Consider the following 10,870-nt stretch of genomic DNA (forward strand, 5'->3'; position numbering starts at 1 on the left):
TCTCTTTTTCTGTCTGTCCTTCTTACCTCCTCCTACTTCTTCTTCATCTCTACTTAGGGATGCACTTGATCCACTACCTCTCCCCTATAGTGTTCTCAACTACAGGGACGAATTCTGTGGCCTTTAAGGCACCAGCACTTGCCCTCATGGACCCGTACGGGTCCCCTATCCCGATTCCCCGGCCGGCGTCCTCCTCCTTCCCTCCTCTGCCCTTTCCGCACACTTCCAAATAGAGGTGTGGCGGACGGGCGGTGAGAGGGAATGTTTGACTTCCAGTTATAAGTGGCAGCCCAGAGTACTAGGGTAATAACCCTAATAAGCCCTCGACCACGCAGTTTCCCCCTCCAGTCTTTTTTAATGGGGTTTATATGGGTTCTTTTAAAAAGCGGGGTTATTCATAGGTATAATCATGCAATAGGAATAAAGGTTTGAAATTGATTATATCCTTGCAGCGGAGGTGATAAGCTCTCGATAATAATTAGAACCTGATGAACGTTATCTAAGACCAAAAATGTTGTCACTGCCTTATTTCTAACCTCTACTTTTATGCACAAAACATATGAGCATGCACTGAATTGCACTTTAAAACATGTTGGTAAATAACACACCCAAGTTCACAATGGTTTTAATGAAGGAATGAGAGAAACACATAAGCAACATTCTTATTTGTTCAATTTGCACTTATTTTGTGTCACAAATGGGGTTTGGCACCCAATAGCACATAGCGTGCGGTGGATGCCTTCCCCTCCTATCATATGTACGGGTATGGAGGCAGCCAATAGTCTTATATATTTACATCACCACGCGGGCTATCTCCGCCCCTTCACCCCTGAACTCACTGACGCCATTCCCAACAACCAATGACATGCGCAGAGGGCGCGGCTATCTTCCTGATTTCAGGAAGCCGCGCGGCGCTGTCATTTTCACAGGACACGCACGTGAGCAAGCGCCGACTTCAGGCGTGAAACGGCTGTTGTGCCGTCCGTTCTTCCCTGGTCACCTACGTCCCCAACACCCCAGCACCGCCACCACTCAAGGTCTGTAACAGTTACGTTGTTAGACGAAAATGATGTGATGTTCCTCAACAATGAATGTATATTTGGCTGCAAGAAAATAAAAGCATTTAAAGTGACAGTGCCCGGCCTGCCTCAAATGTACTAAAACTTCGTATAACCTGCTTCTGCTTTCAGTCTGCCGGTCTGCACGCCACCAAGCTTGTTTGAATAAGCCTCTATACAGGTGCAACACCGGGATGTGTATAATACAATTTATGCAAGTGCAGTTTGACTCCCCCCTTCCCCCTCCAGAAAGGTTCTGCTGAGTGCCGAGTGGTATCAAATCCTGCTGTGTACCATAGAAAAAAATTAGATAGGCCCTCAAAATATATACCAGGGACTAGTAAATATCAGTCCGTATATTATAAAGGCCAGCAAAGAGAGATAGAGAGTGTCCACATAAAGTTAGACATTGGAAGGCACATGTAACATGATGTATCTCCATACAAACCTATGCATTATACACCACATATTTTCTACTTTTCTGTGGATCTTCTTTGGTATTGGGGATCTTTTTTTTTTTTTTTTTTTCCAGTTAGCTTGGATTTTATTAGGAATCTTTTTTGCTTCATTTTTTAGAATTGTTTATACATACGGTGGCCTGATGAAGGGCACAAAATAGCCCAAAATGAACGTGTCATTGCCTAAATATTTATTGATCATCACGTCAAGCCAGATCATAATATTTATCAGTCTCATGAAAGTTCTCTATCTTTGATGTTCATGAAGATTGTTTTCCGAATGAAAACGTTTTTAAGACAATTTTTGAATTTTGTATTGTGCCAATATAGTTCTATCAAGTTTTGTACTGCAAGATTGTGCTACAGTATTTTATTGAAAGCTACAGTCCTTTCTAAAGAAACAAGTATTTAAAGAGAACCAGAGACGAAGCACTCTCATGTATTTTATTACATTTTATTACATTCATCAGTGGAAACATGACAGTAAACACCTACCCTGCTCTTAGTTTCATTCTTCTCTGCTTAATCTGTCTGTTATCAGCTGTGATAAGAATCCCCATTCAGTCTAGGTTTGACCTGGAATCATTATAGCTGAGTCAGTCTTCTGTGGAGTCTTTTCAAGCCCAAGCCTGCCCCCTCCTGGCTCAGCTTTCCTGCTTTGCATACTCAGAGATCTGATGACATGGGAGGGGCTGCTCCTGCAGAAAGAAGCTCTGAAACAAACAAGTGTGGCTGTGTGATCTGTGCAGCCAGTCATCAGTATTATAAACCTGCACTGACCTTTGATGTATGCCTGACTTCTGAACTTTTGGACATTGTTCTTCTCAGCGGCGGTTCCATTGTCCCTTGGCACCGATATATTTGCTATTATATATTACATCATTATCTACTGTATGCAGTTTCATTTCTATTTCACTTCCTACAGGCAGCCACACAGCATACTAGAATAATAAAGTTGAAAGTACACAGATGAAAGCCTGCAGAAGCAGCCCTGTTTGACTATAGTTTCACAGAGTCCTAGACAGCACATCCAGAACAGCTCATAACCTCTGGAAGCAGAAGGGATATGAGCCGGCGGCCATATTGGATTTTTCCTGGAGCAATAATGGATAAATAAACACTCAAAAAGGCACACCAGAGTGGCGAAATGATCAGGTAGAGCATTTATTCTTTACAAGCTATCGACTGATATATTTATTTTGTGTGAATCGTTTATCTCTGGTAGAGATGGCCCGAACCTCTGATTTTTGGTTCGCTAACCTACCGTGAAAGTACGGTTCGCAGGAACTTTTGCGAACCGCAATAGACTTTAATGGGCAGGCGAACTTTGAAAACTAGAAACATTTATGCTGGCCAGAAAAGTGATGGAAAAGATGTTTCAAGGGGTCTAACACCTAAGTTTTTTCAGTGACTACAAGAGGGAAAAAAAAATCTAAAAAAAAGTATAGTTTTTGAGAAAATCGATTTGAAAATTCTCCTTCTGACCGTGGGAAAATTAAACTCCTGCCGACTTTAGCGGTTAATAGCAAAGCCCCTTTAACCTCCCTGGCGGTTAATTTTTTTTTGCCAAATAGGCAAAAATCCTTTTTTTTTAATTTATTTTTTTTTGTTTCATGTAAAGCTACCAGAGTGGTAGCTACATGAATCACCACTAGAGGGCGCATGTGTCCCTCTAGTGCGATCGTCCCCGGCATCAATAGCAAACAGGGGAACGCTTAGATAATGCGCTCCCCTGTTTGGCTTCTCTTGTCGCCATGGCGACGATCGGAATGACGTCATGGACGTCAGCCGATGTCCTGACGTCAGACGCCTCCGATCCAGCCCATAGCGCTGCCCGGAACTCATTGGTCCGGGCAGCGCAGGGCTCTGGCGGGGGGGGCCTCTTCTGCGGCGGCGATCAAGCTGTGCGCGCGGCTAGCAAAGTGCTAGCTGCGCGCACAGCACTTTAAATGGCAAAAATCGCCCCACCGGGGGCTGAGATATCTTCCTGCGCGGCATAGCCCGAGCTCAGCTCGGGCTTACCGCCGGGAAGGTTAAAAGCTAGAAACACCAAAATTGCTAAGAATGTTAAGAAGAACAGTGGGAACAAGAGGAAAAAACATTTTTTTCAAAAAGACCTTATAGTTTTTGAGAAAATCGATTTTAAATTTTCAATGTAAATTCTCCTTCTGACCGTGGGAAAATATACCCCCGCTGACTTTAAAGGGAACCTGAACTGAGTAAAATTATTTAAAATAAACACATTAGGTAACTTCAAATGAACATTACATAGTTACCTTGCCATCAGTTCCTCTCAGAAGCTCACCATTGTCTTCTGACAGTGATCCCTTCCAGTTCTGACAACATTTTGTCAGAACTGAAATATATCAGTTGCTGTCAGTTATTTATCAGTTGCTGTCAGTTATAGCTGAGAGGACAACTGATGTACCAGGTAATGTCCATGTTTCCCTATGGCTCAAGTGGGCGATGTTACAGTTTAACAGTGTGTTGACCAAAAAGCTGTTATGGGTAATGGCCATTTTCAAAATGGAGGGCAGAGAATTCCATTGATCACAGTGAACAAACAGGATGTGCAATCAGGGGTCAGCAGCACTCAGGGTCCCAATGTATGGGTGCAGGCAAACAGCGAAGGTCCCCTAACCTCCACAGTGTAATATCAATAAACACAGGGGTTTGCAGCACACCAGCTCTTTTATTCAGAGCGCACAAGGAAAGGTTACAAGCAAGCTTTCGGACACTCCCTGTCCTTTGTCAAGCTAACACATAATGAAACAACTGGGTATATATGCACAATGCAGCAGGAAATTACATCACAATTAATCTCATTAAGTCTAATTGACACAGGTATTAACCCTATAAGCAAACATGGAAAATAACATGGAAAATAACATAGAAAATAACATATTCACGTCATCCTGCAGCTTTCCCTTGCATAAGAATGAGTCCATTCCCTCCTTTCCTTTCCATAACGTAGTATGTATCAAAAGTCCATGTGCAAGCTGTAAATTCAAAGAAACAAATGTAAATCAAAGTCATGATTCAAGCCACGAGGAATTAACGTATCCAATTCATTAATCCAAAAAATCTCCCTCTTTTTTAGAGTGAGTATGCGATCACCTCCCCTCTGTAACCTAGGTACATGATCAATAACCATAAATTTGAGGTCATCACAGGTATGTCCCTTTTCTCTCTACAGTGTCTGGGAATGGGTAAATCGGAGGTAACAGACCTCACAGTGAACCTGTGTTGTGAAATCCTCGGGGGGGGGCGGGGTGGGGGGGGGGGAGGGGGGCCAAGCCCCCCTATACCATGGACCATGCGGGCTGGTATAGCTCAGGGTGCGAAGCCCCAGTCGGCCGGGGCTCCGCATTCTGGCTATCCCAGCCTGCATGGGGGACAAGGGGTTACAGAGGCTCAGGAGTCCCACGTCATTTTTTTTTCAGATTTCCCACACTAGGCTGGCACCCATGGGTGCACTGGGTGCCAGCCTAGGTGAGGGTTGACAGGTGCAGGCAGGTGGGGAGAGACAGCGGAGCCGGCAGCTTCACATCCTGCTCAGGACAGATTCTCTGCTACACTAACGGCTCATGAATGAGCCGGATCTTTTTAATGAATCATTCTTTTTTTTTTTGTAAATTCTTTATTTACTAATTTTTCAAAAGAATAACAAGCTTTATCACAGGTACATGGAAGATGGTACATAATCACAACTGGATGAGAGTACATACGTTGGTCAAATACACTTGCAAGGAAAAATAACGTGCACAACTTTTTCAGCCAGCCAGTGCTGAACCTATGAGGGTGTGTATATGGCCTCCCAGCTCTCATATATGTGGAGAACTGAGATGATATGGAGGATTGTTAATGATTAAACAAATGAGGCATTGCAGCAAATAGAGAAGACCATCGGTGTCTGGGAGCCCATAGGGATCACACATCCCAGAACACCCATGAGTAGAGCAGGATAGAGTATGCCTCAGTTACTAAACTCAAGCTCTCCTGAGTATGTATTGGTGAAAGAGAAGTTTTTTACTTGAAGGTGCTACATAAGATTCCAACCAGTTTGACAAGGACCATCCTATGATAACTGAAAGTAAGAGAAAGGTAAGAAAGGGAAAAGAGAAAGAACAGATCAAAGAGGAAAAAAGAAGACGTCCACGTGGCGGGGCACCCCCTCTGAACTTTTTGTGAGTAACTGCTAGTTCACCTAAATCTTTTAAAAGACAATGTAAGGGGGGGGAAGGCGAAGATTAAGGAGCTCATGGGGGAGAGGCAGAAAGCAGTTCCTTGTAACCATCAGACTCTAGATATTCATGCCATGGCATCCAAGTACTTGAACATTGCTCAGAGGTATTACGGATGGAAGCTGTGAGTGACTCCATCTCGTATATAAATTTAAGTTCAGCTATCCATTCTGAGATTGAGGGAGGGTTAGTATCTTTCCAATGTCGAGTTATAGAGACTCTTGCTGCCTGCAGTAAGTGTTTTGTAAGAGACTTTTTGATTTTTTTGATAGGTTTATGCGTATGATAGAGGAGATAATAGGCAGGATCTGCGACCGGATCGGCACCTGTGAGCTCCTTAATACAAGCCTGCACTTTGGACCAGAACCTTTTAATAATGGAACAATCCCAAAAGATGTGGAGTAAGGTCCCTGGTTGTTGTTTACATCTCCAGCATTTTGGATCAGCCGTGGGATAAATCCTGTGTAATCTGGTGGGTGTGAGGTACCAGCGGGTTAATATTTTATAATTGGTTTCTTGGACCCTGGAATATATGGAAGATTTGTGGTTTAAAAGAATGATTTTATCCCACTGCTCATCCGTAAATGAGGTCTGTAAATCAGCTTCCCATTTTTTCTTTAAGGAATGTGACCAGGTCTCATCTGTGCATAACAATTGGTATATAGTGGTCAGTGATTTTCTTATTGGCCCTTGTCCATTGCATAGTGTTTCGAATTGCGTTAAAGGCCTAGACAGTTGATCCCTTGAGCCAATTGAACCGGCAAAATGGATAAACTGCATTAGACTCCAAGGGTCCAGAAATGGACAATTTCGCAGTTCCTTTAATTGCTGAATTGTACGCCATTTTTTGTCGACCAAAAGATCCCTGATTCTGAGAACCGAGCCCATCCTCCATGGCACATAGGCATTACTGTGGCAACCTGGGGGAAACAATGTATTGTCGAGTATAGATATTAAAGGTGAAGGCCAGGGAGTGAGGTTGAAGGATTTGCGGTATTTCATTAGAATATTGAGAGTAGACTTAACTGATGTAGATGGTGCGGGAGGATTTTTGACCTGCCAGGGTAGGAGTGAAAGGTCATGTTCTACCAGTGCTGATTCTATTTGGACCCATCTCTTCTGAGCAGGGTGTCTGTGCCAATCAACCACTCTGACCAGACTGGCAGCTGCATGGTATTTTCTAGCATCAGGTACAGCTAAGCCTCCTTGGGCCTTGGGAAGAATCATAGCGGCATATTTTATTCTAGCTGGCTTTCCCCTCCATATGAAATTCAGGAATAATCTTTTAATCACTTTGAAGTGGGTCGGTGGAGGAGATATAGGGAGAGCCTGGTATAGGTATAGGAGACGTGGCATAATATTCATTTTGAGAATATTTATACGGCCGAACCACGAAAAATGAGGGCGGTTCCAGTCTTGTAAATCTTGGGAGAGTTTGCGTATGAGAGGAGGGAAATTTAGTTTATACACATCTTCTATTTTTGTTGGGATCTGCACCCCCAGGTATGTAATAGCAGAGGTGCCCCATTTAAAGGCGAAATTAGATTGCAGTTGTTTTTTTAATGGCATGGGAAGGAGGATGCTTAGGGCATTACATTTATCTAAGTTGATTTTATAATTAGAAAGGGCTTTGTATTTGTCTAGTTCCTTGAAAAGATTAGGGAGGGAGATAATGGGGTTGTGTAGATAAAACAAAAGATCGTCGGCGTAGGCCGCCACCTTGTGCTCTTCAGAGTTCACCTGGATCCCCTTGATATCTGTGTTCAAGCGAACCGTGCGAAGGAACGGCTCAATAGTAAGAGCAAAGATTAAAGGGGATAAGGGACAGCCTTGCCGTGTGCCGTTGGAGATTGCATAAGCCTCTGAAACAACACCATTCGCCTTAACATGTGCCGAAGGGCCATTGTAAAGCGCAAGAATTCTAGAGAGCATCTTGTGCCTGAGACCAATATGTCTAAGTGTGCCCTCAAGGAATCCCCAGTCCACCCTATCAAAAGCTTTTTCCGCATCAGTGGAGAGGATGAGGGCTGGGGATCCCCTGTTATGCAGCCAGTCAATCAAGTCCAGGGTGCGAATGGTGTTATCTCGAGCCTCACGCCCCAGAATGAATCCTGTTTGGTCTGGGTGAACTAGATCGGGCATAAGTGGAGCCAGGCGGTTCGCCATGATTTTTGCCATGATCTTTAAGTCCACGTTTAGCAGTGAGATCGGCCGATAATTTGAGCACAAGGTGGCGTCCTTACCCGGTTTCGGGATGACTGTAATATGGGCTTTTAACATATCACGTGGTAGGGAGAGGGCCGGACCTTCATCAGGGGTTAAATCATTAAAAAGTTTAGTTAAGTACGGGCAGAGTGTATCCTTAAAGGATTTATAGTAATCGAGCGGTAGGCCATCTGGGCCTGGGGCTTTGCCCGCTGGGGAGTCTTTAAGGACTTGTCTAATTTCCATTTCGGAAAATGGTTCCTCTAAATCCTGGGCTACCTCATCTGACACAGCCGGGAGTCCGGATCTACGTAAGTACTGCAAGATATCCTGACTGAGTATAGGGTCACTCACACAGGTGCGTGTGCTATTAAGGTTATATAGTGACTGATAATAATTACGGAATACCTCGGCAATCTCTTCATTTTTAACAAGCTTATGACCTCTGGCGTCCTGTATGCTGGAAATGTTACTGGAGGCGTATTGCACTTTCAGGGCTCTAGCGAGTATTTTGCTACATTTATTGCCGTATTCATAGAACGTTCTTTTGCATTTAGTGGCAATTTGTTTTTCTCTGAATAGCAATAAACCTCTGAGTTTTTCTCTCTCTGTTTCCAGCATCTGGAGTTCAGGTATCGAAAGTGAGTTTTTATGTCTGGACTCTAAATCCCTGATTGAATTCAGACATTTTGCTATTGTTTCTTCCCTTTCCTTTTTTAAGCGGCTAGCTTCCTGGATAAATACACCCCGTATGACACATTTATGGGCTTCCCAGAGGGTAGAAGAGGACACCTCACCGTTATCATTAATTGCGAAATAACGCTCTAATGCAGTTGAGATGCGAAGTTTGATTTCTGGTTCTTGTAGGAGGGCTGTGTTAAGGCGCCAAGACCTAGGTAGATGGGTCTTTGGTCTAACTCCTAGTGTGATAGAGACTGGTGAGTGGTCTGAGAGGATGGCTTGGCCTATGTCAGAAGACACCTGCTCAGAGAGGAGGTTCTGCGAAATCAACATAAGGTCAATTCTGGTATATAGGTTGTGGAGTTTAGAGTAGTAAGTATAATCTTTAGTTTTAGGGTGATGAATTCTCCATACATCTACTAATTGTCTACTTGATAATAGAGCTTTGCATTGTCTGAGTGCCTTATTAGTACAAGAGCTTTGACCAGAGGAGCTATCTATGGAGGGGTCTAAGATCATGTTAAAGTCTCCACCTAGGATCAAACTTCCCTCAGCGAAGGAATCCATGGCCTCTAGGGCTCTAGTCAGAAAGGTGACTTGACCACTGTTAGGTGCATATAACGTTCCGAAAGTGAGCTTTCTATGGAGGAAAGTGCCTTTAATAAAAAGAAATCTACCCGCAGGGTCGCGGCACTCCTGCAGGAGTGATAGATCAACGCTTTTCGCTAACAGGATTGCAACCCCTTTTGTTTTGGAGTCGGGAGAAGAGCTGAAGAAAGCTCTTGTGAAATATTTGTCTGTTAGTTTAGGAGGTTTAGAGCCTCTAAAATGGGTCTCCTGCAGGAATGCCACTTGAACCTTTTGTTTATGCAAAAGTCGTAGAAGAGCTCTCCGCTTCTCCGGAGTGTTTAGGCCCCTTACATTGATTGTCTGTATTTTAAGGAACTTTTAGGTAGTGTAGAAAGCCGTAGGCTGTGAAGGGGCAGCCCGCCACGGGACAAGTGTATAGGAGAGGATAGAACAGGTAAAGAGTACAGAAAAGTATATGACAACAAGAAATGCTGGCAATAATTGCCAACCACTGAAAACTTTTGAGCCAAAGTACGAACATCATTAATAATTGGGTAAAAGTGTTTATCGCCCTATGGGCGTCCATGTGGGAGGTACAGAGGGAACACAGCGACCACACCAGAGACTCCGGGCACCCACTAGATAGTACACATGGGGGCCCCGGGAGTATCCAGCCCAGCCAGCTAGTTCCAGGGACAGGGTTAAACATTATATAAGGAGATGTCTGTGCATCTGTCACATTTCTAATCATTGGGTATAAGAGGAAACCCCTATACAAGATACGACCAGATTTTTATAAGGAACAATAATAGAACCACATCTAACAGTCTGGTATTCTATCATGGGTATTACGGTAACAGTAGTATATATAATCGATATTAGCTTAGCTCAATTCAAAGTTGCTCTAGATTTTTCAAGATAAATTTAAACGATCACAAAGCTAAATTTAAACGATCACAAAGAACATAGGTAGCAAAACGGCATACGTGGTAAGATCCGCATCATGAGTTCGTAATAAGACATTACAGGGCCTTTAGGAAGGTCTCGGTGAGGAGAGTATGTAGGCCGGTGCGGAAACAAAGCATGAAAGATAATGCTGCAGTAAAACCTGCAAATAACCCGGCAAGACACATGTGATGGGTTCCATGTTACTATGACATTAGGCAGGGACTTGTGTCTCTCTGATGGCCAAGTAAAAGTTCTGCCAAAGCGAACATTGTCCAGTTAAACGGCATCTCGGCTGCAAACTAGCTGACCATGTGTATGCTATGCCGTTATGGCAGCATCAGTTATTGATTTGTAGATGGGAGAAACGTAAAAGATAACTGGTATAAGGACATACCAGTGGCTTTGTAAAAGGAAGATTGTCAAAACACCTGTTTTCCTAATAGACATACTCACGACCCTGAAGGATTTCTCCTAGGCTTCTTTCCCCCGGGCCGTTGGGGTCCAGCAGTAAGCAGAAGATCTGGGTCCCATAACGGTAGGGGCACTTCCTCGATTCCCAAGGCCTTGCAAAATTCCGGGACATCAGAAGGCATACGGAGTATTGCAGACTTCCGTTCATTTTTAGCAAAGAGATGGAACGGAAAGCCCCAGCTATAGGTAAAGCCATTATCCTGTAATGTGTTCAAGAGGGGGCGCAAAGCTCTCC

The 10,870-nt window shown here is 43.8% G+C and overlaps 1 protein-coding gene and 1 long non-coding RNA gene across 2 annotated transcripts in view; one reads left to right on the top strand and one right to left on the bottom strand.

Annotated features, from left to right (window-relative positions):
- PTAFR (platelet activating factor receptor) overlaps positions 1-2,643 on the top strand; it is a 92,473-nt gene extending 89,830 nt beyond the window's left edge. Inside the window, exon 5 of the mRNA XM_068269321.1 lies at positions 2,442-2,643. The gene's annotated coding sequence lies outside the window, so the exon portion shown is untranslated. The remainder of the gene's footprint in view (positions 1-2,441) is intronic.
- The window catches only part of LOC137546630 (uncharacterized), a 31,919-nt gene extending 28,998 nt beyond the window's left edge, over positions 1-2,921 (bottom strand). The window contains exon 1 of the long non-coding RNA XR_011026311.1: positions 2,012-2,921. This is a non-coding gene — a long non-coding RNA (uncharacterized lncRNA). The remainder of the gene's footprint in view (positions 1-2,011) is intronic.
- Positions 2,922-10,870: the final 7,949 nt, after the last annotated feature.

Source organism: Hyperolius riggenbachi, chromosome 2 (assembly GCF_040937935.1).
Source record: "Hyperolius riggenbachi isolate aHypRig1 chromosome 2, aHypRig1.pri, whole genome shotgun sequence".
Lineage (NCBI taxonomy): Eukaryota > Metazoa > Chordata > Amphibia > Anura > Hyperoliidae > Hyperolius > Hyperolius riggenbachi.